General features: G+C 39.4%; 1 pseudogene; it reads right to left on the bottom strand.

Annotated features, from left to right (window-relative positions):
- Positions 1–20149, bottom strand: part of LOC119512781 — a 37205-nt pseudogene extending 17056 nt beyond the window's left edge.
- Between the last annotated feature and the right edge of the window lie 3047 nt (positions 20150–23196).

Below are 23196 nucleotides of genomic sequence, written 5' to 3'. Positions count from 1 at the left end.
GAACCACCACACTGCCTTCCAGAGGGGCTGCATCCCCATCAACAGTGAATAGGTATATCTCTCTCCACATCTTCTCCAGAGCTTGTATCCCTGTTTATTTTTCAGTTTTATTCATACATCATACAATCCATCCTAACTGAACAATCACTAGTGCCCAATGTAATCAGAGAATTAAGCATTCACCACCACAATCTATATGAGAACAGTTTCCATTTCTTCCCCAAAGAAAGAAGAGGAAAATTAATAGAATAAAAAACAAAATATAAAAAAAAATAAAAGGAGAGAAAACCACTACAACAAGAATCCCGTACCCCTCCCTTATATCCTCATCTTAGTGACATTTAGCTTTTGTATACTGCCTTTGTTACAATTAACAGAAGACTATCACAATGTTACTGTTAACTATAGACCCTAGTTTGCACTGGTTGTAGTTTTTCCATATACCATCCCATTTTCAAGTAAAGGGGACATTCATTTGTTCCCCTCATATAAAAACTTTCTTGTATTTGTACATTTAATCACCATCGTTGTCACTCTAGGTTTCAGCTAAGCTATAGAGTCCCAGTTTTTATCCTGTATCTACCCTTATGGTGTCATCCATGCCCCTAACCTTCATCTTTTAACTATACTCACACTCAGCTTTGCTCATTATGCATACAGTATTGTGTTATCATCAGATAGTAATGTGCTATACATTTCTGGATCTTTACAATCAATCCTGTTGAACATTCTGTACTCCCTCAGCATCAAATGTACCATCTCTACTCTCTTTCTACCTCCTGATAACCTGTGCTCTTAACTTTAACTCTCAGTTTCCTCATTATAGGTAGTTCATATTACACTGTATGTATATACCATAGTTTGTTTATCCACTTGTAGGTGGACGTCATATACAAGGAAAGCTCGATAAGACTGCGCAAATTTCTCAGTAGAAACCATGGAAGCAAGGAGGCTGGCATGATATATTTAAGATACTGAAAGAGAAAAACTGCCGATCAAGAATTCCATATCCGGCAAAACTGTCTTTCAAAAATGAGGGAGAGTGTAAAATATTTTCAGACAAACAGATAGAATGTGAAAAAGACACCTGCCTTACAAGAAATACTAAAGGGAGGGCTACAGGCAGATAGAAAAAGACAGGAGTGAGCGGTTTCAAGAAGAGTATAAACATGAACGTTATTAGTAATGGTAAAAAGAGAGAAAAAAATAAGATATGACATATAAAATTCAAAAGGCAAAATGGTCAACGTACTACTTTTATAGCAGTAACATTAAATGTTAATGGATTAAACTCCCCAATCAAAATACTGGCAGAATAGATTAAAAAAAAACAGGACCCATCTATATGATGGCTACAAGAGACTCACTTTAGACCCAAACAGAAAAACAAGTTGAAAATGAAAGGTTGGAAAAAGATACTTCATGCAAACAACAACCAGAAAAGAGCAGGATAGCTATACTAATATCAGACAAAGTAGACTTCAAACGCAAAATTAAGAGACAAAGAAGGACACTATGTATTACAAAAAAGGACACTTCAGCAAGAAGACAGTAACAATCATAAATGTTTATGCACCAAGCCAGAGTACCCCAAAATACATTAAGCAAACACTGACAACACTGAACGGAAAAGTAGACAGCTCTACAATAAGAGTTGTAGAATTTAATACACCACATTCTTCAATGGATAGACTATCTAGACCCAAGATTTATAAGGAAACAGAGATTTTGAATAGTAAGACAAATGAACCAGACTTAACAGATATTTATGGAACCTTGCAGCTCACTACAGCAGGATACACATTTTTATCAAGTGCTCAGGGAACCTTCTCTAGGAAGACCACATGTTGGATCACAAAGCAAGTCTCAATAAATCTAAAAAGACTGAAATAATACAAAACACTTTCTTGGATAATAATGGAATGAAATTGGAAATCAATAAAAAGCAGAAGGCAGGAACACTCACAAATACATGGAAGCTAAACAATATACTCTTAAACTAGTGGGTCAAGGAAGAAATTACAAGAGAAATCAGTAAATATCTCAAGGCAAATGAAAATGAGAAAACACCACATCAAAATTTACAGGATGCAGCAAAAGCAATGCTGAGGGAAATTTATTGACCTACACACCTATACTAAAAAAGAAGAAACAGCAAAAAACAAGGAATTAACTAACTGCTCACCTGGAAGAACCTGAAAAAGAACAGTAAACTAAACCCAAAGTAAACAAAAGAAATCACAAAGATCACCACAAATAAATGAAAATGAGAATATGCAAACAATAGAGAAAATCAACAAAACGAGAAGTTGCTTCTTTGAGAAAATTAATAAAAATCAATGGACCCTTAGCTAGGCTTCTTTGACTTCATCATCCAAAGTCCTGCTCAGGGAATCCAACGGAGAGCTCCTCCCTTGGGTCTTCACGTTCCATCCTGACAATTTCCTCTAAATCCCCAGGGGGAGAGTTTAGAGACTCCTGGAAGCCCTGAGGCAGTGGCTCCAAAACTTGCCTCCCCTCTTCTGTTTTCACAGTTGTCCAGCAATAGGCACTGTTCTTTGACAATTCTTCCCGGAACCTCCTCTCTGTCGGTGGAGGCCCTGGGCTGTGCTCCTCTTTGGGAAAGACAGTAGTACAGAGAGGAGATAGTTCCTGGGGTTCTAATTTGGGTTCTATGCCTGGAAAGGTACTTTTCCCTTCAGTCAAAGGACCAGCAAAATCCATTCTGACTTGGGTTTTATTTTCTTGGGTAGATGGTACAGGAAGATGCACAGAGTTACCAGAAACAACTAAGGGTGGGATGCAGGTGGCCACAAGGGGCTGGTTCAAAGGACAGGGGAAGGAAGTAGGGTTAACCAAGAGGGTAGTGATGGGAACGGCCTGAGAATTCTGGGCCACAGTTGCGCTAACAGGCTGGATCATGTTATAGCCACTGCCAAGGCTCACGACCTTCACAGTGGTGGCAGGAACAGTGAAGATAACAGGTGCATGGTGGATGAGGGGGGCAGGTTTCAGAAGTGGAAAGGCCTTGACACCCTTTCTCTTTGGGGGCTTCCGTTTCACACAGCGTTTAGGAAGCTTAGAAAGGGGAACTGAGGGCAGCATTTCCTTGGGCACAGAGGCTGGTGAGAGCAGGTTCTGGGACTCAGATAGAGGTAAACTGGTTTTGGCCTCCGAGGACATAGCAGGCAGGGCCATAGAAGACTCAGAACAATTGCCGTCAGTGACTCCCAGTGGAGGGACACCTGGCACTGTCTGTAAGTCAGTAGCTGGTTGGGTCAGGTGAGGAACCTGGACCACGAGTTTCCTTGGAGGGGCTTCTGACTGAGTTGACCTGGTTGGTGTTTTCCCAGAGTTGGAACCAGACTGGAGAGATGGGCTGGGTCGGATAAGGAGGGGCTTCAGGACTGATGACCGCTTTTGTCTCCAAGCCTTCCTGGAAAGACGGTTGGCAACTGGCTTCAGTTTCAGGACTACACCCTTAGGCAAGAGAAGTGGATACTGAGCTTCACCCCTCAAATCTGAGCTGCCTTTCTCTAGGCCTGGCTCAGACTTGGTCTCAGTTGCTCCAGTCACATTTGCTACCTCTCCAGCACCACCAGCTATATGCCGCAGTTCCTCCTGGATGGACGGCAAACTGGCCTGTTGGGAACAAGGACACTGTGATTCATCAAAAGTCACAATCTAGTAAAAAGAATAGAGCTTTCAAGATTTTAGAGATCTTTCCAAGACAGTCTCAATACATCTTTCCAAGAAGGATTTTTCTGTAGAATATCAGATTTCTAGTAAGATTTCATTGCAATTATATAGTCTAGATACCCTTTTCTCTGAGTTTCTTTTAGGAAGCTATCAATTTATCCAGTATTTTTAAAAGGTTGTAGATTCTCCTAGGGGGAGAGAAGAAAATCAGGAGTAGGAGGGTGAATGAGGAAGACTTAAGACCCTGTTCTACAACTAAAGCATTAGAGGATTAAGATAGCCGTTGATACTTCTGTCAGGGTTTTCAGTGATCATGTGCCCTACACACTTTGAGGAAGAGATGTACCTTTAACCAGAATGGGAGCAGATGTTCTTCCCGCTCGACAGGTGGCTTCCACTGATGTGGCTCGATCACTTCACAGCACTTTACCAAGACGGGTAGCTGTTTGGTCTTCTTATAAAACTGAACATGAAGAAATATAGATTGTTTCTTTCCAGAAACATTAACCTCTGTCAGGGTGGGGGTGGGAGGAGGAGCAGGCAGCAGTTTGATACAAGCACACACATGCACACCCCCCTACACAGATAAATACATTCACTGCATATGTAGAATGCTTCCACATTTCAAGTTAAAGGAATCTCTAATTAATAAAGATATTACAGTTTCTCAATACTGCTTGACTACCTCCATTCTGGTCACCAGGAAGTGAGAAGCTTAGGTCACAAAGAAAAGGAAACAGATGATCAGAGTAATTTTGTGTAAGAGATATGTTTTAAAAGTAAATGAAGAACAAATGAAGAGGGAAGCTGGACTTAAGAACTTGACAAGAGGCATCCACTCTTTCAATATTTGGTACTGCCCTCTACTGTGCTACAAGCTGAGCATCCAGACAAGAGAAGCAATGCCTGCTCTTAAGAAGCTCCCAGTCTAGTGGGAGAGATAGTCAAGAAGGCCCACAATGACATTCTGCATAAAAAGGTACAAACGTGCACAAAAAAATAACACACAAATCAAACCTGAACAAAAAAAGATTTTTCTGGATTGGGTACAATAGATGAGTCTTAATGGAACAGAGAATTTGCTACATAAAGCAGATGAGGACAGAGTACACATCATATGCAAAACCATGGAGGTGTTTAAGGAATCACAAAGAGATTAGTTTGTCTACAGCAAACACAATGTGAGGAGACTTGAGAAACAAAGCAGAGGTAGGCTGTGCCATGGCAAGCAATCTGAAGGAGGCTGGATATGATATGATAAAGGTGGCTATGTCAGCACATGATGGACAAAATAAACAGAATGAGAATTAGAGACACCAGTTAGAAAACTACTCCAATAACCCTGGTTTGTCAAGGACTTGAACTAAAGCAGTTGTCAATACAGGAGAAAAACTGAGGATCTGATGACTGTCAGCACATGGTGGTAATCAAGCAGGAGGAGTCAAGGATAAATCTAGTTCATGGATGAAGAGATGGCTAGAAAGTAAGGTCCTATGCAGAGACAAAAATCACAGAACAGGTAAATTTAGGGAGGGGAGTATGCAATTAGTGGTGATGACAGTGGCAACAATTGGAGGTTATAGAGAGGAGACATTAAGTTCAATTTGAGGCAAATTAATTTTGAGGAACCAGGGGGGCAATCAAGTTGAGAACTCCTTGAAAGAGCTGGCTAAATTAAGCTGGAACTAAGCAGGAAAATCTGGACTGAAGATAAAGATTTAGGAATAATCAGGAAACAGACGGTACTGAAAATCATGGATTTGGATTATTCCATACACTGAGAAGTCCCTGTGGAGCATTGACATTTATGTGTCGAGTACAGGAAGAAAAGCTCAGGAAGGAGCAGTCTGAGGTAGGAGTTCTGGTATCACAAAATCTAAGAGAGCTGAGAGTCTGAAGAAGGAATGAGTGAACTACAGCAACAACTGTGACATTAAACAGGTTAATAAGTGAAAAGAATCCACTGGATACGACAACTGGGAAATTACCAAAGATCTTTGTGGGGGTAATATCAATACTTGCTTGGATTAAAGAGGTAATAAGAAATTTATTGTTATAACAAACAGATTAAACACAACCATCTGGCTTTGTTCCCTCTTGAAATCCCATGAAAATAACAGAAAGAAATTTTTTGAAGGCATGTTATGGAGTGATGTTCAAGACCTAACCCTGAGAACTATGAATGTAAATTTATTTGTAAATATGGTATTTGAAGATGTTACTAGTTAAAATGAAGCCAACCTGCATTAGGGTGGTCCTAATCCAATATGAGTTGTGTCCTTACAAACAGGAAATTTGGACACAGTAAGACAGAGATAGAGGGAGAGAAGGCCATGTGACAGAGGGAGACTTTGAGTTATGCCACCACAATCCAGGGAATGCCAGGCTGCAAGCCACCCAACAGAGGCCAAGGAAATGGCATAGAACAAAGGTTTCTCCCCTGACAGAGGAGGCATGGCCCTGCCAACACCGTGATTTGGGACTTCTAGCTTCCAGAACCATCAAACAATAAATTTCTGTTGTTTAAGCCAACTAGCCTGTGGTACTTTGTTACAGCAGCCCTCACAAACTACGACTAGGCAGAAACCTACAAGGACCAAAACAATGTGAGAAAAGACAAAAGCAACAAGACTATGAAACATAGATGGATAACTGGTAACTGACATTGTAGAATGCAGAAAACCGAATCCGAAGTGGTAAAACTTATGGGACAACTAAACTTATATTAGAACCAGCAAAAGGCTAACACATCAGATACACCTCTAGAAGTGAATGTAAAGCTGGCATTATTTAGGGAAAAGTGAAATTAAAAACAGGTAATGATGAAGACAATTGCAAATCTGTTGAAGAGGCAGTCAGACACCCAAATCCCCTCTAATTTTTCTTACAGCCAGGTGACAGCCCCTCCTCATCCTCTGGCAGAAGCCAAGGCATTATTTGCTAGAAAGCATGGTTTCTGGACTATCAGGTATAGCTGAAGACAGGAGGACTATACTGAAAAAACACAGAATATTCCAAACTTTCTCCTCCTCTATTTTCCTTTATGCCCTCTCTCACTAAAAAAATACTCAACAAACAAAAAAAGCTATTTGAAATGAAAAATATGACAGAAGAAATAAAGAACTCAACTTAGCAGAAGTAACAGAAGAAAAAGGTGAGGTAATATTCCAGGAAGTACAACAAAAAGACAAAGTAATGGAAAAAAAAAAGACAAGATCAAAATCCAGTCTAGGAAGTCCAAATCTGACCATTGGGCATTGCAGAAAGGGAAACCAGACCAAATGAAGGGGAGGAAATCATCAATATGTAATTCCAGAAAATTTCCCCAATGTTGAACATATGCATTTCCAGAGTAAAAAGGTTCACTGAATGCCTAGTACAATGGATGAAACTAGACCTATACTAGGCATTCTATCAAATTTCAAAACACTGGAGACAAAGAAAAGATCCTACATACTACTAGAGGAGGGAAAAGCAGGTATCACACAAAGGTGAAAGACTCAAAAAGGCATCAAATTTCTCAACAGCAACACTAGGAGCTAGAAGAAAATGGAGTGAGGCCATAAAAAAATTCTAAGAAAATTTATTTCCAACCTAGAATTATAGGCCCAGTGAAGGGTGAAGGTAGAATTGAGACTTTGTTTTGACTTATTTTGAAATAATCAAATTCACAGAAAATTGCAAAAATAATATAGAAAGGTCCTACGTATCTCTTGCCCAGCTTTCCCCAATGGTAACATCTGTAATTATAATACAGTATGAAAATACGAAATTGAGATTGGTACAAACCACCAGTCATGAATAGCCAGTTTAGATGTAAAAATTTCCTTCTCAAGCACTGTTCCTCAGAATGCTACTAGGATGTGCTCCATTAAAACAAGGACGTAAACCAAAAAAGATATGGGATCCAGGAAAGAAGATGATCCAACACAAGTATGAGGTAAAAGGGACCCCATGGATGATGGTAGAGTAAAAGCCCAAGGAAACAGTACAGCAAGCTGAGAGAGTGTGCCAGTTTGAATGTATTATGTCCCCCAAACACCATAATTTTTGATGTAATCTTGTGCGGGCAAACCTGTCAGTGTTAGTGTTAATTAGACTGTAATTCTTTGAGTGTTTCCATGGAGATGCGCCCCACCCAACTGTGGGTGATGACTCTGATTGGATAATTTCCATGGAGGTGTTGGCCTGCCCATTCTGGGTGGGGCTGAATTAAATTACCGGAGCCCTATATAAGATCAGACAGAAGGAGCCAAGCCAAGAGGGACACTTTGAAGAAAGCACAGGAGCTGCAGATGAGAGACAGTTTGAAGACGGCCACTGAAAGCAGACTCTTGCTCCGGAGAAGCTGAGAGAGGACAAATATCCCAAGTGCAACTAAGAGTGACATTTTTGAGGAACTGCAGCCTAGAAAGGAACATCCTGGGAGAAAGCCATTTTGAAAACAGAACTCTGGAGCAGACGCCAGCCACGTGCCTTCCCAGCTAACAGAGGTTTTCCAGACACCACTGGCCATCCTCCATTGAAGGTATTGCTGATGTGTTACCTTGGACACTTTATGGCCTTAAGACTGTAACTGTGTAACCAAATAAACCGTCTTTTATAAAAGCCAATCCATCTCTGGTGTTCTGCATTCTGACAGCATTAGCAAACTAGAACAGAGAGTAACACATTTCAAGTGGTATAGCTTCAGAGGGCTCAGTGAGAGACTTTTTCAGGGAGATGAAAATGAAAGAACACCTAAAATTTTTCCCAAAAAGAAAGGAAATTTACAAAACTAAAGTAAAGTTTAGTGTTGAATTGTGAAAATTATATAACCCCACCACAACTATCACCTTAAAAAAGGACAATTATTAATTCCAGGAAAAACAAAATACTCAGCAGGAAAGGCAAAGTAATGACTCACTACAAGGCCCAGCTGTGAGAAATAGTTACACTGTCCTTACAACGCTTATACTGTAAACCCTGAATATGAGCTAACCAAAATAATGATACAATTATAGTGGCAAGATTGGAGAAAATATGCATGTATGTGGTGACAGTAAGTGAATGAAGAGACAGCTAAACTCTTACCTTCCATGGTTTAAGGTTAACATATAAGGCGTAAATCCAAAACATCAAGAAGTAGCAAGAGTAAGTATGTTCTTTAGATATGGAAGTAAATGTACTCCCCTATTAGCAGGAAATGGGGAGAAAAATATTGGTTTTCATGGCAAGTTTCATACAGCTTTTTGACTCTTTAAAACATGTATAATCAGTATAAAAAAGTTATACATGTGTAACTGTATAACTTGATTAAAAGATAAAAATAAAAAAAAAGTTAAGGAGAAAGTTGTAACTGGAGTGCAAAGATGCTAAGAGTGCTAAGATAGCGGATTAGGAGAGACAGAGCAAAATTGTCTTCCATGAAAAACACATATAAAGGACAGAAAGCCTTCCAGAATAGCAATTCCAGGGTACCACTGGCTGGGACTTCTGCACCACATAGTGAGGACAGAGTTGGAGAGACCAAGAAACTGTGCTTACAATGGGTGAGTATTCAGCACAGAAAGCCACCAGGGATGGGTGGTTGTAGCTGGCTGATGAACACAGACTCACATTCTGTGCACCTTCCTCAGCAGTTGACTGGGGTGATAAGTTTTCAGAGTCCCGTGCCCAGAGCCCGTGCCAGGGAATGGTGGCTGGAGCAGGCAGATGAGCACAGGAGCGGGCACCTTCCAACGCCCCGAGCACACATCTCAACGACTGGCTGGGGAAATAAACCTTCACAAAACCACGACGGAGCGCTACCGAGCCCGGGACTGGTGGCTAGAGCCAGCCACTGAGTGCAGAGCAAACAGCTTTCTAATCCCCATACACTCATCTAAGCAGTGGCTAAGGAGATAACTCTTCACAACCCCATGGCCAAGAGCTCTTATAAGGGTACCTGGGAATAGGTGGCCTTGTGACTGCAACCACACTTCCTCCATGGAAGCCCACGGTGTGCATAGCCAAGAGGCAACGGCACTGCAAGGAAGTGCCAGTAGCTCCTCCCCAACCCCAGGGACTGAACAGGGAGTGTGGGGCATCTGAGGTGGAAGTTTAATACACAGCTCCACAGCCCAAGATTAGTCCACCTACAGCACCAGGAAGTGTCGGGACCACTGTGCCCTGGAGCAGACTCCCTGCCAAACTGCACAGGACCTGCTGTCCTCCTAGAGGGTGGGCAGTTCCCAGTGCACAAGGAAAATTGGGGCACTGATTGGATTTCCACCTGGAATGGACTCAGCTCAGTGCATGGACAAAGCTGGGGGAGAACTGGCTTGAGGGTAAGAGGTGGCTCAGAAGTGCCACCTACTGGTAGGACAGGGAAAGTGCACTTCACCAAGCTGTAGCTCTGCCAAATTGTAGACAAATGTTCAAATAATCCTGGATATCCTAAAAATAACCCTATCAAGATAAGTAAATGCCATGAGGTCAAAAACAACAGAAAATTACAAAGCATATTAAGAAACCAGAAGATATGGACAATCCAAACAACCAAATTAAAAGCCAAAGGAAACACAGAATTTGAAGCAATTAATCAAAGAAGTAAGTATAAATCCCCTAAACAACTTCGATGTGATGACTAAGGACATCAAGAAGACCCTAAAGAGCATAAGAGAGACTTTGAAAGAGTAAATTAAAAAAATACTATATTTTATGGAAATAACATACTGTTGAAAAAATTAAAAATATACTTGAGACACACAACAGCAGAATTGAAGAGGCAGGGGACAGAATTAGCAAACTAGAGGACAGTACAATGGAATGTGAAAGCACTAAAGAAAAAAAAGGTGAAAAAAATAAAAAAATAGAAAATGGATTTCTGGGAAATGATGGGCAACATGAAGCATACAAATATAAGAAGCACTGGTGTCCAGAAGGGGAAGAGAACAATAAAGGGCTAGGAAGAGTAATCAAAGACATTGCTGGGGAAAACTTCCCAACACTTCTGAACAACATAAATATGCAAAAGAAAGATGTGCAATGAACTCCAAATAGAATAGATCCAAATAAAACAACTCTGAGACATATTCTAATCAGACTTTAAAATGCTGAAAAGAAGGAGAAAATTTCCAAAAGCAACAGGAGACAAGTGATTCACCACATACAAGGGAAGCAACATAAGACTAAGTACTGACTACTCAGAAGGCACCATGGAGACAAGAAGGTAGTGGTATGACATATTCAAAATCCGGAAAGAGAAAAAACGCCAGTGAAGAATTCTTTATCCACCAAACTTCTTCAAAACTGACGGAGAGTTTAAAATATTCACAGACAGACAAATGCGGAGAGAACTTGTTAACAGAAGACCTACCCTGTAAGAAATACTAAAGAGAACTCTACTGGCTGAGAAAAAAAGGAGAGAGAGACCTGGAGAAGGGTAAAGGTAAAGAGTAATGATGATTGTACAACTAAGTGAAGATACTGACTGTTCACTGGGGGCAGAATATATGTTATATGAAGTTAGGAACCTACTACTTAATAAATCTGGCCCTCGATCCTGAGGCTAGCTCACATGAAACTCAGGATTGTAAATGGGAGGCTAACCCTTTCTATAATTATGCCTAAGATTCACCTCCAGAAAACCTCTTTTGTTGCACAGATGTGCCCTTTTTCTCTCTAAGCCCAACTCAGCAAATAAATTCATTAGCCTCCCCTTCCACGTGGGACATAACTGCCAGAGAAATGAATCTCTCTGGTAACATGGGACAAAACTCCCAGGAATAAGCCTGGCCCTGGCATCAAGGGATCAAAAATGCCTACTTGACCAAAAGGGGGAAAAAGAAAGATAACATAAAAGGTTACAGTGACTAAGATACGTTAAATACAGTCGAGAGACTCCTGGACGTTTCTCTCCAGCTAGAAATCCCAAATGCCACAGTATGCCTTGCCCTTTAGTCCCAAAATACCTATGTCCCTATCTGAGATTATATAAAAGATTCACTTACTAAACTTTATCTCTCAGAAACTTAAATCCACCAGACTGCTACATGCCAGACAAGTCCTAAAACACAGAGGCCACAGCCTCATTAAGAACAACAGTCAGATGCAACTCCCTTCCCCATAATGTCAACACCAACTTTCAAGACGAACAAGTTAGGGTGGTCACTGCCTAGACACCTGTAAGGATCTGAGTAAATGAGAGGAAGGGGTAGCAACAGACAAGATAGAATTTAACAAAGGATTACGAATACTGAAACTTTACATAAACATATTTTTTTAGGTGCCAGGGTATTAGAATAGACCAAAGGCAAAAACTGAAATGGAGAACTGGAACAAATAATATTCTTTGAAATTTGCTCTATACCTATTCGTTGAATTGTGCTTTGAAATTTTTCACCTTTCTGTATATATCCTATATTTCACGATAAGGAAAGAACTGAAACTGTGGAACTGTAACCCATAACATTTTTTGAAATTATCTATATAACTGCTTGTTGAGCTGTACTTTGAAAGTTAACACCTTTCTGTATATATGTTGTTTTACAACGGAAGTAACTGAAATTGTGGAACTGCAACCCATAACATTCTTTGAAATTTGCTCTCAACTTGTTATAATGTACTTTGAAATATATCACTGTTATATATATATAACATTATATAATGTTAAGGTTCACAATAAAAAAATGCATTAAAAAAAAGATTAGAGTGAAAAAAAAAAGAATGTATGGCTAGACGGAAACATGGATTCAAGAAATATTTTAAGTTGGGACAGCCCTGAACAATTTTTTACTTAGGGGAAATATCCGTTAAGAGAGGAAGAGGATAAAGATATCCAGAAGAATATGATCAATGTTCTTTAAGAGGCAAGGAAGGTAGGCATCTAGCATACAGGGAAGAGACATTAGCCTTGGATAAAGGAAGGTCCCTTTCATTACTGAGACTAAGAAGACAAAAAAAGAATGGGTGCCAACAGGCTTAGTCCCCAGGTGGCCCATGCAGGAAGCACTCACTTTAATGACATTGTCAGGAGCTTTGTTCATGTTGAGATTCTTGATTCTCACTGTCAGTTGGTGGGCAGTCTTGCAGGTTAGAAGGTACTTGCTGATTAAAGGCTTAGGAAATCCAGCCCCTTCAAAGTGTTTCAGTCCTAAAGCTATCAGGCTGAGAACGGAGAAATGACACTAAATCCCACTTCATAGTCCTTTCTAAAAAGCCTTCCCAGACTAACTAAAAAAATTTTACAACCCACCATTTTACATCCAATGCTTGCACAAGTCAACAGACCGTCAAGAGAAAATTTCAGACATTTTCTGAGTCTTACTATGTGTAATTACAAGTACTGAGTGGGTTTCAGATGTGAATAAGGCTCAATCAAGAGTTCCCAATCAAATAGAAAAAGGGAAAACCAGGCATAGATCACAAATAAATGTCAGAACACAACATATTTTATACTTGCAAAATAAACTAAGTCTAAGGGCAAAACAAAGGAGGAGAATAATTCTAATTAAACAAATACAAAATGAAATAGTAGGTACAATGTTAGACATACCAAATCAGCGCACCCCCAAACATACCATATTCAATGATGATTACATATGGTCATGTACTTGATGGCAATTTGGCAATATTTATCAAGAGCCATAAAAGTGTTTATAATCTAAAGGATAAACTAAAAAAATGTTAAAAACTCTATGTACAAGATACTTGGTGAAGCATCTTATAACAGCAAAATAAAAGAAAAAGAGATGGCCAATAAAAGGAATACCAAAAGGCCATTAAACATTTGCTTTAAAATATAATCACACTTTGGAGGACTGCATGTTATGTGACTATATCTCAATAAAATTGCATTTAAAAAATAAAATACAATAAAAAAAGACAATGTTACAGCATAAAAACACAATGTCAATAACACATTAAGTTAAAAAATTACAAAATTTCATTTAATTTGACAGGATTTATGTAAAAAGAAATGCAGAGGAAAAAAAACCATTGTCTTGGAGGGATAGAATAAGGAATAAACTTTTTTCCATTGAAAAATTTATTTTAACTGCATTACAATATTGGTTTTAAAATAAAGACAGAAAACAAATAAAATGTTTCAAAAATGTATGCCATCCCCCAAAAGAGCAATATTTGGTGCTACTGGAAAAAGCACACCCTGTAGAACACCATCTAATATCCTTTTCTTTTTGCCTTTTGTATTCATGACTTATTATACATGCCTTATTTTCCCCAAGCTCCTTAAGAAGAAGAACTACATCTTCTCCTTGGGACAGTTTGTTTTTTTTTTCCCCACATAGTAAACACTTACCTGTCCTCAGCCTTAGTGAAGATGACCTTATCCTGGGGATTCTTTGCCTTCAGGGAACATACTGGAAGTAGCTCTGGGTACATGAAAACTTTGCTTGTGGCCAGGATCCAAGCCACTTGCTTTGGCAAACAGGGAAATTCATAGGCTGTAGAGAAAAAAATCCATGATACTTGGAATTCTAGAATAAACAAAGGCTTCACAGAACTCCTGAATTTATTTCTGCATTTAGTTAGAGCCATATTTTTCTAACCTCCTCTCCCTCCTCTCGCACCTCCCTTTCGTCCCTGAAAAAAGATTCCACAATCTTTTTCAAACTAATATATACCTAAAGAGATTCCCATTCAATGTCAATAAAAGTTGACTCTTATTTTCTACAACCTACCAAGTAAGACAAACACTTATAAAGGACCTAGCCAGAACATTTGTGTATACTCTCTAAGTTTTACCGCTTTCCCTCTTTAAATCCTTGAAGAATAAGTGACCTTCAACAATGATTTCTTTCTTCCAGGATAAGATTCCAACTTTTTTAATCCCCCTAAAAAATCTGGTATTCCAAATTTTATTTTATTTGATTCTTACTTAACTTTCATTAAGTTCTCCCAGATTCCTCCTGAAATTGGGAACAAAAACCATAAAAGGAATAAGACAATTCAGTCTCATTTTTTTTCAGTCTTCTTGCCTAAATCTCTCAATTCAGGCACCTCTGCCTTTCCAGAGACAAGCACCATTGTACCTGTATTTTTCCTTTCATAGGATTTTTTCTTTTCAAATCCCCAGAGTGAAAACACAGAGCACTAGATGTACAAGTTGTTACTATTGTGTTTGGTGTGATATTAAGTTTTCAGTACAACACATATTTATTAAAGTAATTTGAGACCAGTGCCTGTAACAAAACGCACTTGAATTTAACTATAAAATAGTCAGTGATTTAAAATGAAATCCAAAGATAAACTTAAATCCAGAACAAACCACAACTAATTTACTAAACCAAGAAATCAGAAGCCAATACTTGGTTTAACGGAAAAGCAAACAAACCAAATGTTTTCTCAAAAAATACTAAACCAATGCAAGGTTGAAACCAAACCTGAAAGATTTCTTTAAAATATTGAACCTGACAAAGATACAACATCTCCGATTTGTGCCTAATACCCAAGTCAACTTCCAATCAAAATGGAGATACTATCTACCCTACAATCATGGAACATAAAATGAGTTATCCTGATGAAGAAGACAGTAAAAATCTCAACCAATGACTTCCCTCTTTACCATATCCCAGTATGTCTTGATCTCACTCCTAACACTTACCTTCTCATGTGTATCCAAAGTCCAATTCTTAGCCCAATTCCCACATCTCTACTCCACACACCAGTTATGTCGACTGCCTCCACCTCTTATCAAAGCCCCAATACTATCATATAATTCCAGAACTTAGATCATTGAGCACAAAGGGAAGATAATAGAGAGAAGGAAGAAATTGCAAAACCCTGTCTCCCCCATTCCTGGGAAATTTTGTATGGCATAAGATTCTCACATCTCACTATAAACAAAAGTTTGAAGTTTACACATCTGTTCCTTACCATTCTTCTTGACAGTTTTAAAAGGACTCCAGTCAATGCTGACATGTGTGTTGACATCTTCAATGAGCTCCATAGCTCCCATCAGATTACAAGGTTGGAATAAGGTTTGAAACTTGGGATTCAACTGAGGGTGAAGAATGACGGAGCTTTGCGCAAACGTTCCCAGCTCTTTCTTGGAAAAACAGGACACAAAGAAGACCTAAGTTCCAGACAATTAATACCAGTAGCCCTTAGCCTCTGTCCTTCCTCCTACAGATAGAAATCATCACAGAGTCTTTCAAAATTAACATTATTTTATTGAGATTACTCTTTTGCTGAGCCTTCAGATATTCAAGGATTGTGTTTGTGATATACTCATTTATATTTTGCTTTTATTTTTAGATTGAGTGTTCTTAGCCTCTTAAATACACAGTTCAGCACCTAGCTAGAATTCAGGTTCTCAAGAATGAGGATCTTTTTTTTTTTTTTTTTTTTGGTTTCTCTGAATAAAAGGTAAGTACACAATTTTCAGAAAATTGAATACATTCGTTATTCTTACATTGGAATCAGTGGCTTAGGTTTCTCTTAGCAAACTTTGGAAAAAATAGACTTTTCTACGAAAAACATCTAGGAAACAACTAAATGTAGGTTATGATGGGTGAATAACTGAGAAATGACTTTTCAAGGCCATGACTTTAGAGTCAGGAATATTTAGATACTTACAAGAAATATCCTGGTAGTACTGGCCTCTGAACTGAGACTAGGGTTGAAGATGGCAAGAAGGTGGATTTGTGTCAAGAGCTGAACATGCTGGGAAAGGAAAGAAAACAAATACAGTAACATGTCATGATGTTGTCATTTCAGGAACCCAGACAGATCTTACCAAGATGCTTGCAACTTTATCACAGTTCTTTTGCTTGCTGGATAGACTATGAGAATGACACAGTATCTAAGCATCAATTTCTCATATGTGTTTCCTTGGAGGAAAATGACAACCAGAAAAAGGAAAAAAAACTACTTCTGGCAGCTAAGACTATTAAATTTCAGAACAGATGACTATGAACTCTTTGAAATCTATAATACTGAATGCTTTCAGGGTACTTACATGCACTTTTTTTGGGGGGGGGATGTTTTCTCAATTTTATTATTATTATTTTTTTAAAAGCACATTTGAAGCTTTTTGTGTTCTTTTTTAATGCAAAATAATTTACCCTATTAAGGGTCACAGGCTCCTGGTTCACTCTGATAAACCATACAAAGGCCCTTCGAGGCCATGACTATAAAGACTGCTTGTGATTCAGCGCCTTGTAGGTTTAGGCATTATGTAAACTTTGAAAGGTTTGGTGAAGGGGATGGTGCCCTCAATGCTGGTTTCCATCTAGGATGGTACCTCGCTACCCTCGATCCAGGAGGATTTTGGAATCTGTGCATTGGAGTCGTAGGCCTACAACTTACAAGCACTTCTGCCTGAGCCATTTGGTAGGCACACAAGAGCCATGCAAGGTCCTAACTGATGTGATGATCCCATGGTCCATGGTTTCATAGGTATGAAGATGCACATTTCTGACTTTTACAAAGTTGTTAATTTTTGGCCTCAGTGTCAGGTCATAGGATGATGTAGTATTAACTCTACCAAGAAGAGTCTTACCTGCTGCATCTGGTGCTGGAGTCTCTTCCTCTGTGCTGGGTCTAGAACCAGAGTCTGATGAACTTTCTCACTCTGAGGCTTGACCCTCCCTACCTCCTGCTGCTGTTTGGCTAAAGATTTCTTCATCTTCAGTTGTTCAAGCAGCTTCTTCACTGTCCGATGCTGCTCATTTAGCAAATTGGCCAATGGTTCCTCAAACCTATCCCCAAAAGAGAGATGACCGAATTTAAATATTTTCCTAGGTCCACACACAGCCAATTCTTGCAAATGATAGGTAAGAGAGGCCGAAAATTTTCACCTACTGCTAATCCCTAAATCCCACAGTGAAATGTGTAGTCTTATCCAAATCTTTTCCTGAAGTTGTTAACAAAGGCTCAAATAAGATGACTCTGAATTAGCCCCACCTCTCCAATCTTCCTATAACCACTCTTCTAAGCAAAATACAAATGGAGAGGAAATTAAACAGAAATCTAGGAGCAGAGAAACATCTGGATAACAAAGCACCCAAAGAGCCAATGGAAATGTGTCATTCTTACATCACATTAATTACATTATACTGATTACATTAATCTACATTCATCTGGGGCTTCCTATTAGCCGTAATATAGAATTTCTAAAAGCACATCACTTGTTCTCTAATTTACCTGTTACTCCCATTTCAGGTCAAGCTTCTCCTATCTCCCAATCCATATAGGCTACTGCCTTCCTTTCTCAATAAGTCAAAAACCTTCTAGCTTGAAGCAAGGAGGTATACTGAAATATATGATAGTTTAAATGAAGAGAAGAATTGAGAAGATAGTTCAACTATTACCCTATAATCCTCCAAGAAAAGATCTCCTCTTGGCCGTTTGAGTCCCTTCCCCATACTTCCTAACCCTACTCTTCTATCCCTACCTCCTGAGAGAGACACTGTTTCCAGGGTTGAAGCAAGAATCCAAATACTTAGCATGCTAGTTCTAGGGTGAAGGCAGAGCAAGATATTTAAATGACTAAGCACATTCTGATACGCTATACAATCAGGAGAAATCCTGCAAAAGGAGCAATGATTGGCAGGTACTTTGTTTCAAGAAATTCCCCACATACAGGCAACAGTTAAATGATAATTTAAAATTTCAATTTAAAAATTTAAAGATTTTTTTAAATACTTTTTCTATGGCTCTGGAGATGAAGAGTATATTCCTTTTGCAGTATTTACTACAGGATGGGCAGGCAAAAGGTAAACACCTAAAGACCATGGAACTGTCCTCTTTATGAGACTTGAAAACTCTTGATCATCTGTAATACTATGAGAGGAACACAAGAACTGAAATATAAACAGGTAGACAATGCCAAAATTGCCTGTATCTGCCTCTAATACGTATTACCTTGCTAGGTCATAAAGGGAGCACAGATGACTCACTTTCCCCATGTTTTATTTAGTCAAAAACGAAACCAGGTTTCCAAATAAAAGAGAAGCAGCAGCATCCCAAGTAGATTCACTGAATATCAGAAAGTAACTGAATTTGATGAGGAATTTTAATGTAACCACATAATTCCCAAATTCAAAAAACCCATACAAAGAACTGACTAGTGAGAATAAACAATTTTATAACTCAAAAAAACCTAAACATAGGAATCCGTATTTTATATATTGTTCTGTAAACCCACAAGAAAAAAACACACAAAAAAACACTAACTATAACAACTTCCCAAAAGAGAATGGTTCCATTCTTCTCCTATATCAGAATTTTGTTGTAGTGGAATGTGACTGATTTTTCTGGTTTTATTCATTGGTTAGTATATTAACTTCATCATTAAATTGCAAGGTCCTTGAAGGCCCTGCTTTCACATGGATCCCAGGCTCTCTAGTTAGGTAAAGGTGTTAGTTTAAACATGCACTAACAGAGGCTGTGTGTTAGCTTTACTTTGTTTAATCCATGGAAAAAACTACAAACTTACCTCTAGATAGTCATCTAAGGATTGTATGCTATCATTCACAATGAGTAACAACTGATTAAAATACAGGTTAGTTACACAAATCCATCACAGAAATAGGGAGAAAACATTCTATTTTCTGGATGGGGCAACAGAAGTGCCAACTTTGTATGAAAAACGCAGTACATGTATTTCCATCTCCCAGGGCACTAATGCTTCATGGTTTGATCAATTAATGCCCAGGTGACAGATAAACTTTCATTAATATCTACCAAATGTCAGTGGCAAACAGGAGAACAAAAGGGATATAACTGGATACTGTGGTTTGTGGAAATTTCTGTGGCTGGCCATAAATCCTACATACCTCTCCAGCACCACTCACCTTGACAAGTTGCTATGGATGCCACCTACTGTTTTCTCTCCCTTCTCAGATACTGCTTGGTCTATAGCTGCACTGCCCCATAACAAAGAGACTTACTCATTTGACAGCTAACAGGTTCTGCATCTTATTTCAATAACAGCAACTACTTGGGAATGGGGAATTGTTACTACAATTTCTGAAAACCTTTTCAGAAATCAGTTTTCCTCGATTCTAAGTTTCAAAATCTTTAGCTAGCCTACCGTAGGGCTTGAGGGGTGTTCAAGTTAGGCTGAGACTCTATCACATGATCCTCTTCTGGGCCATCATCTTCCATGTTGGAGAATTCCATTTCTTCTTGGAGCTGAGGGGAAAGGAAGAAGATTTTCTTGGGGAATAGGCCTATGAAATTTACCCCAGTGGTGAGAAGGGAAAGGAAGAGTATACAGTACAGGACTTTAATACTGCTGGCACCCAGAAAGAGCCCACAGCAGAACCATTGTCACTTCATGGTTCCCATTACCTTGCATACAAGATGACTATTATGCTAGGAAAAAAGTCTCTCAATGTGTAGGCGGGGCAAGATGGCGGCATAGAGAGGAGTGGAAGCTAAGTAGTCCCCCTGGAACAACTACAAAAAACCAGAAACAACTAGTAAATAATCCAGAATAACTGCAGGGGGACAAATGAGACCATCCACTCATCATACACCAACCTGAATTGGGAGGAATGCCCAAGAACACAGCATAAAATCTGTAAGTAAAACCTGCGGATCCAAGTCAGGAGACCCCCTCCCCCATAGCCCGAGCTGCAAAGCCTCGTGGTGCCAGAGAGAAGCTCTCTCCCAGCAAGCGAATATAGCTCAACTGAGCTCCAACTGGGGTTTTAAGTAGCGAGTGTGAACTGCTCACTACAGGTACGCATCTCCAAAAAACAGAGGCTTTGGGTGACGACTGACCTTGGAGAGCCAGAGGGTCACCTTGGACTGGGTCTGAAGGGGACTATCTGTTTCTTTTTTGGCTCAGTGGAGAAAGCCCCAGTCATATTCAGTTTCCAGGGCTGTGACCTGGGGAAGGGTGGAGACAGCACAAGCAGAAAGCGAGACCACTGAAATGCTAATGACCTCCACCTGGGGGCTCTGTCTTCCCTAGGAGGAAAGGGGTGGGGCCCTTTCCATTCAGAACCAGACCCCAGAGCCTGGGGGAACATGGCCATACCTCTTCACACCAGTCAAGAATTATAGGCTAATCTCGACAGGTGAACTCGCTGCCCTCCCCCCTACGTGGGACCCGACTCCCAGGGGTGTAAATCGCCCTGGCAACGCAGAGTATGACTCCTGGGGATGAATGTGGACCCGGCATCGTGGGACTGAGAGTATCTTCTTGACCAAAAGCGGGATGCAAAATGAGACAAAATAGTTTCAGTGGCTAAGAGATTCCAAATGGAGTCGAGAGGTCACTCTGGTGGACATTCTTATGCACTATATAGATAACACCTCTTAGGTTTTAATGTATTGGACTAGCTAGAAGTAAATACCTGAAACTACCAAACTCCAACCCAGCAGTCTGGACTCCTGAAGACAATTATATAATAATGTAGATTACAAGGGGTGACAGTGTGATTGTGAAGACCTTGTAGATCACACCCCCTTTATCTAGTGTATGGATGAGTGGAGGAATGGGGATAAAAACTAAAGGACAAATGGGGTGGGCTGGGGGGATGATTTGGGTGTTCTTTTTTCACTTTTATTTTTTATTCTTGTTCTGGTTCTTTCTGATGTAAGGAAAATGTTCAGAGATAGACTGTGGTGATGAACGCATAACTATGTTATCATACTGTGGACAGTGGATTGTATATCATGGATGATTGTATGGTGTGTGAATGTATTTCAATAAAACTGAAATTTAATAAAAAAAAAAAATAAATAAATAAAATATTTTCTTAAAAGCTTGAAAAAAAAAAAAAAAGAATTATAGGCTAACAGGCATCACCTGCTGGGCAGAAAAGCACAGTGACCTGAGGCATCACAGGCTGGAGCAATTTTCTAAGACACACCCGCAGGGAAACCAGATACTGAATATTTCTTCCCTCTGGGACCTGAGTCTGTTCTGGTCTGGGAAAACCTGATTTGGATAACCAAGGAAACCATGCCTAGACAACAGAAAATTACAACCTACACTAAGAAAAACAAAGTTATGGCCCAGTCAAAGGAACAAATGTACACTTCAACTGAGATACAGGAATTTAAACTAATGCTAAATCAAATCAAAAAGTTTAGAGAAGATATTGCAAAAGAGATAGAGGCTGTAAAGGAAGCACGGGCATGTATACGGCAGAAATCAAAAGTTCAAAATAACAACTAGTAGAATCTATGGAAATGAAAGGCACAACACAAGAGATGAAAGACACAATGGAAACATACAACAGCAGATTTCAAGAGGCAGAAGAAAACACTCAGGAACTGGAGAACAAAACACCTGAAAGCCTACACGCAAAGGAGCAGATGGAGAAAAGAATGAAAAAATATGAGCAACGTCTCCGGGAACTCAAGGATGAAACAAAGTACAATAACGTACGTATCATTGGTGTCCCAGAAGGAGAAGAGAAGTGGAAGGGGGCAGAAGCAATAATAGAGGAAATAATTAATGAAAATTTCCCATCTCTTATGAAAGACATAAAATTACAGATCCAAGAAGAGCAGCATACTCCAAACAGAAGAGATATGAATAGGCCTATGCCAAGACACTTAATAATCAGATTATCAAATGTCAAAGACAAAGAGAGAATCCTGAGAGCAGCAAGAGAAAAGTGATCCATTACATACAAAGGAAGCTTAATAAGACTATGTGCGGATCTCTCAGCAGAAATCATGGAGGCAAGAAGGAAGTGGTGTGATATATTTAAGATACTGAAAGAGAAAAACCGCCAACCAAGAATCCTGTATCCAGCAAAGCTGTCCCAAATACGAGGGAGAGCTCAAAATATTTTCTGACAAACAGACAATGAGAGACTTTGTGAACAAGACACCTGCCCTACAGGAAATACTAAAGGGAGCACTACAGGGTGATAGAAGACAGGAGTGCGTGGTTTGGAACACAATTTTGGGAGATGGTAGCACAACAATGTAAGTACACTGAACAAAGATTAACTATGAATATGGATGAGAGAAGAAGGTGGGAAGCATGTGAGACACCACAAGAAAGGAGGAAAGATAACGACTGGGACTATGTAACTTGGTGAAATCTAGAGTATTCAACAATTGTGATAAAATGTACAAATATGTTCTTTTACGAGGAAGAACAAGCAAATGTCAACCCTGCAAGGTGTTGAAAATGGGGAGGCATTGGGGGAGGGATGCAATCAGCATAAACTAGAGACTGTAACTAATAGAATCATTGTATCATGCTTCCTTTAATGTAAGATATACCAAGGTAAATGCAGATAAGAGGGGGGGATAGGGGAGGCATGTTAGACACTTGACATAGATGGTATTGTCTGATTCTTTATTCTACTTTGATTTAAGGTTATTTTTCCTTTTGCTACTTCCTAGCTGTCATTTTTTTTTCCTCTTTCTTTTGCCTCTCTACCTTCCTTGACTCTCCCTCCTGCCTTGTGGAAGAAATGTAGATGCCCTTATATAGACAGTGGTGAAGATGGTGAACACATAAATGTATGACCATGCAGAGAACCATCGATTATTTACTTGGGATGGAATGTATGGGGAGTGAACAAAACCATA

Source organism: Choloepus didactylus, chromosome 2, assembly GCF_015220235.1.
Source record: "Choloepus didactylus isolate mChoDid1 chromosome 2, mChoDid1.pri, whole genome shotgun sequence".
NCBI lineage: Eukaryota > Metazoa > Chordata > Mammalia > Pilosa > Megalonychidae > Choloepus > Choloepus didactylus.
This window is presented reverse-complemented; position numbering and strand designations above follow the sequence as displayed.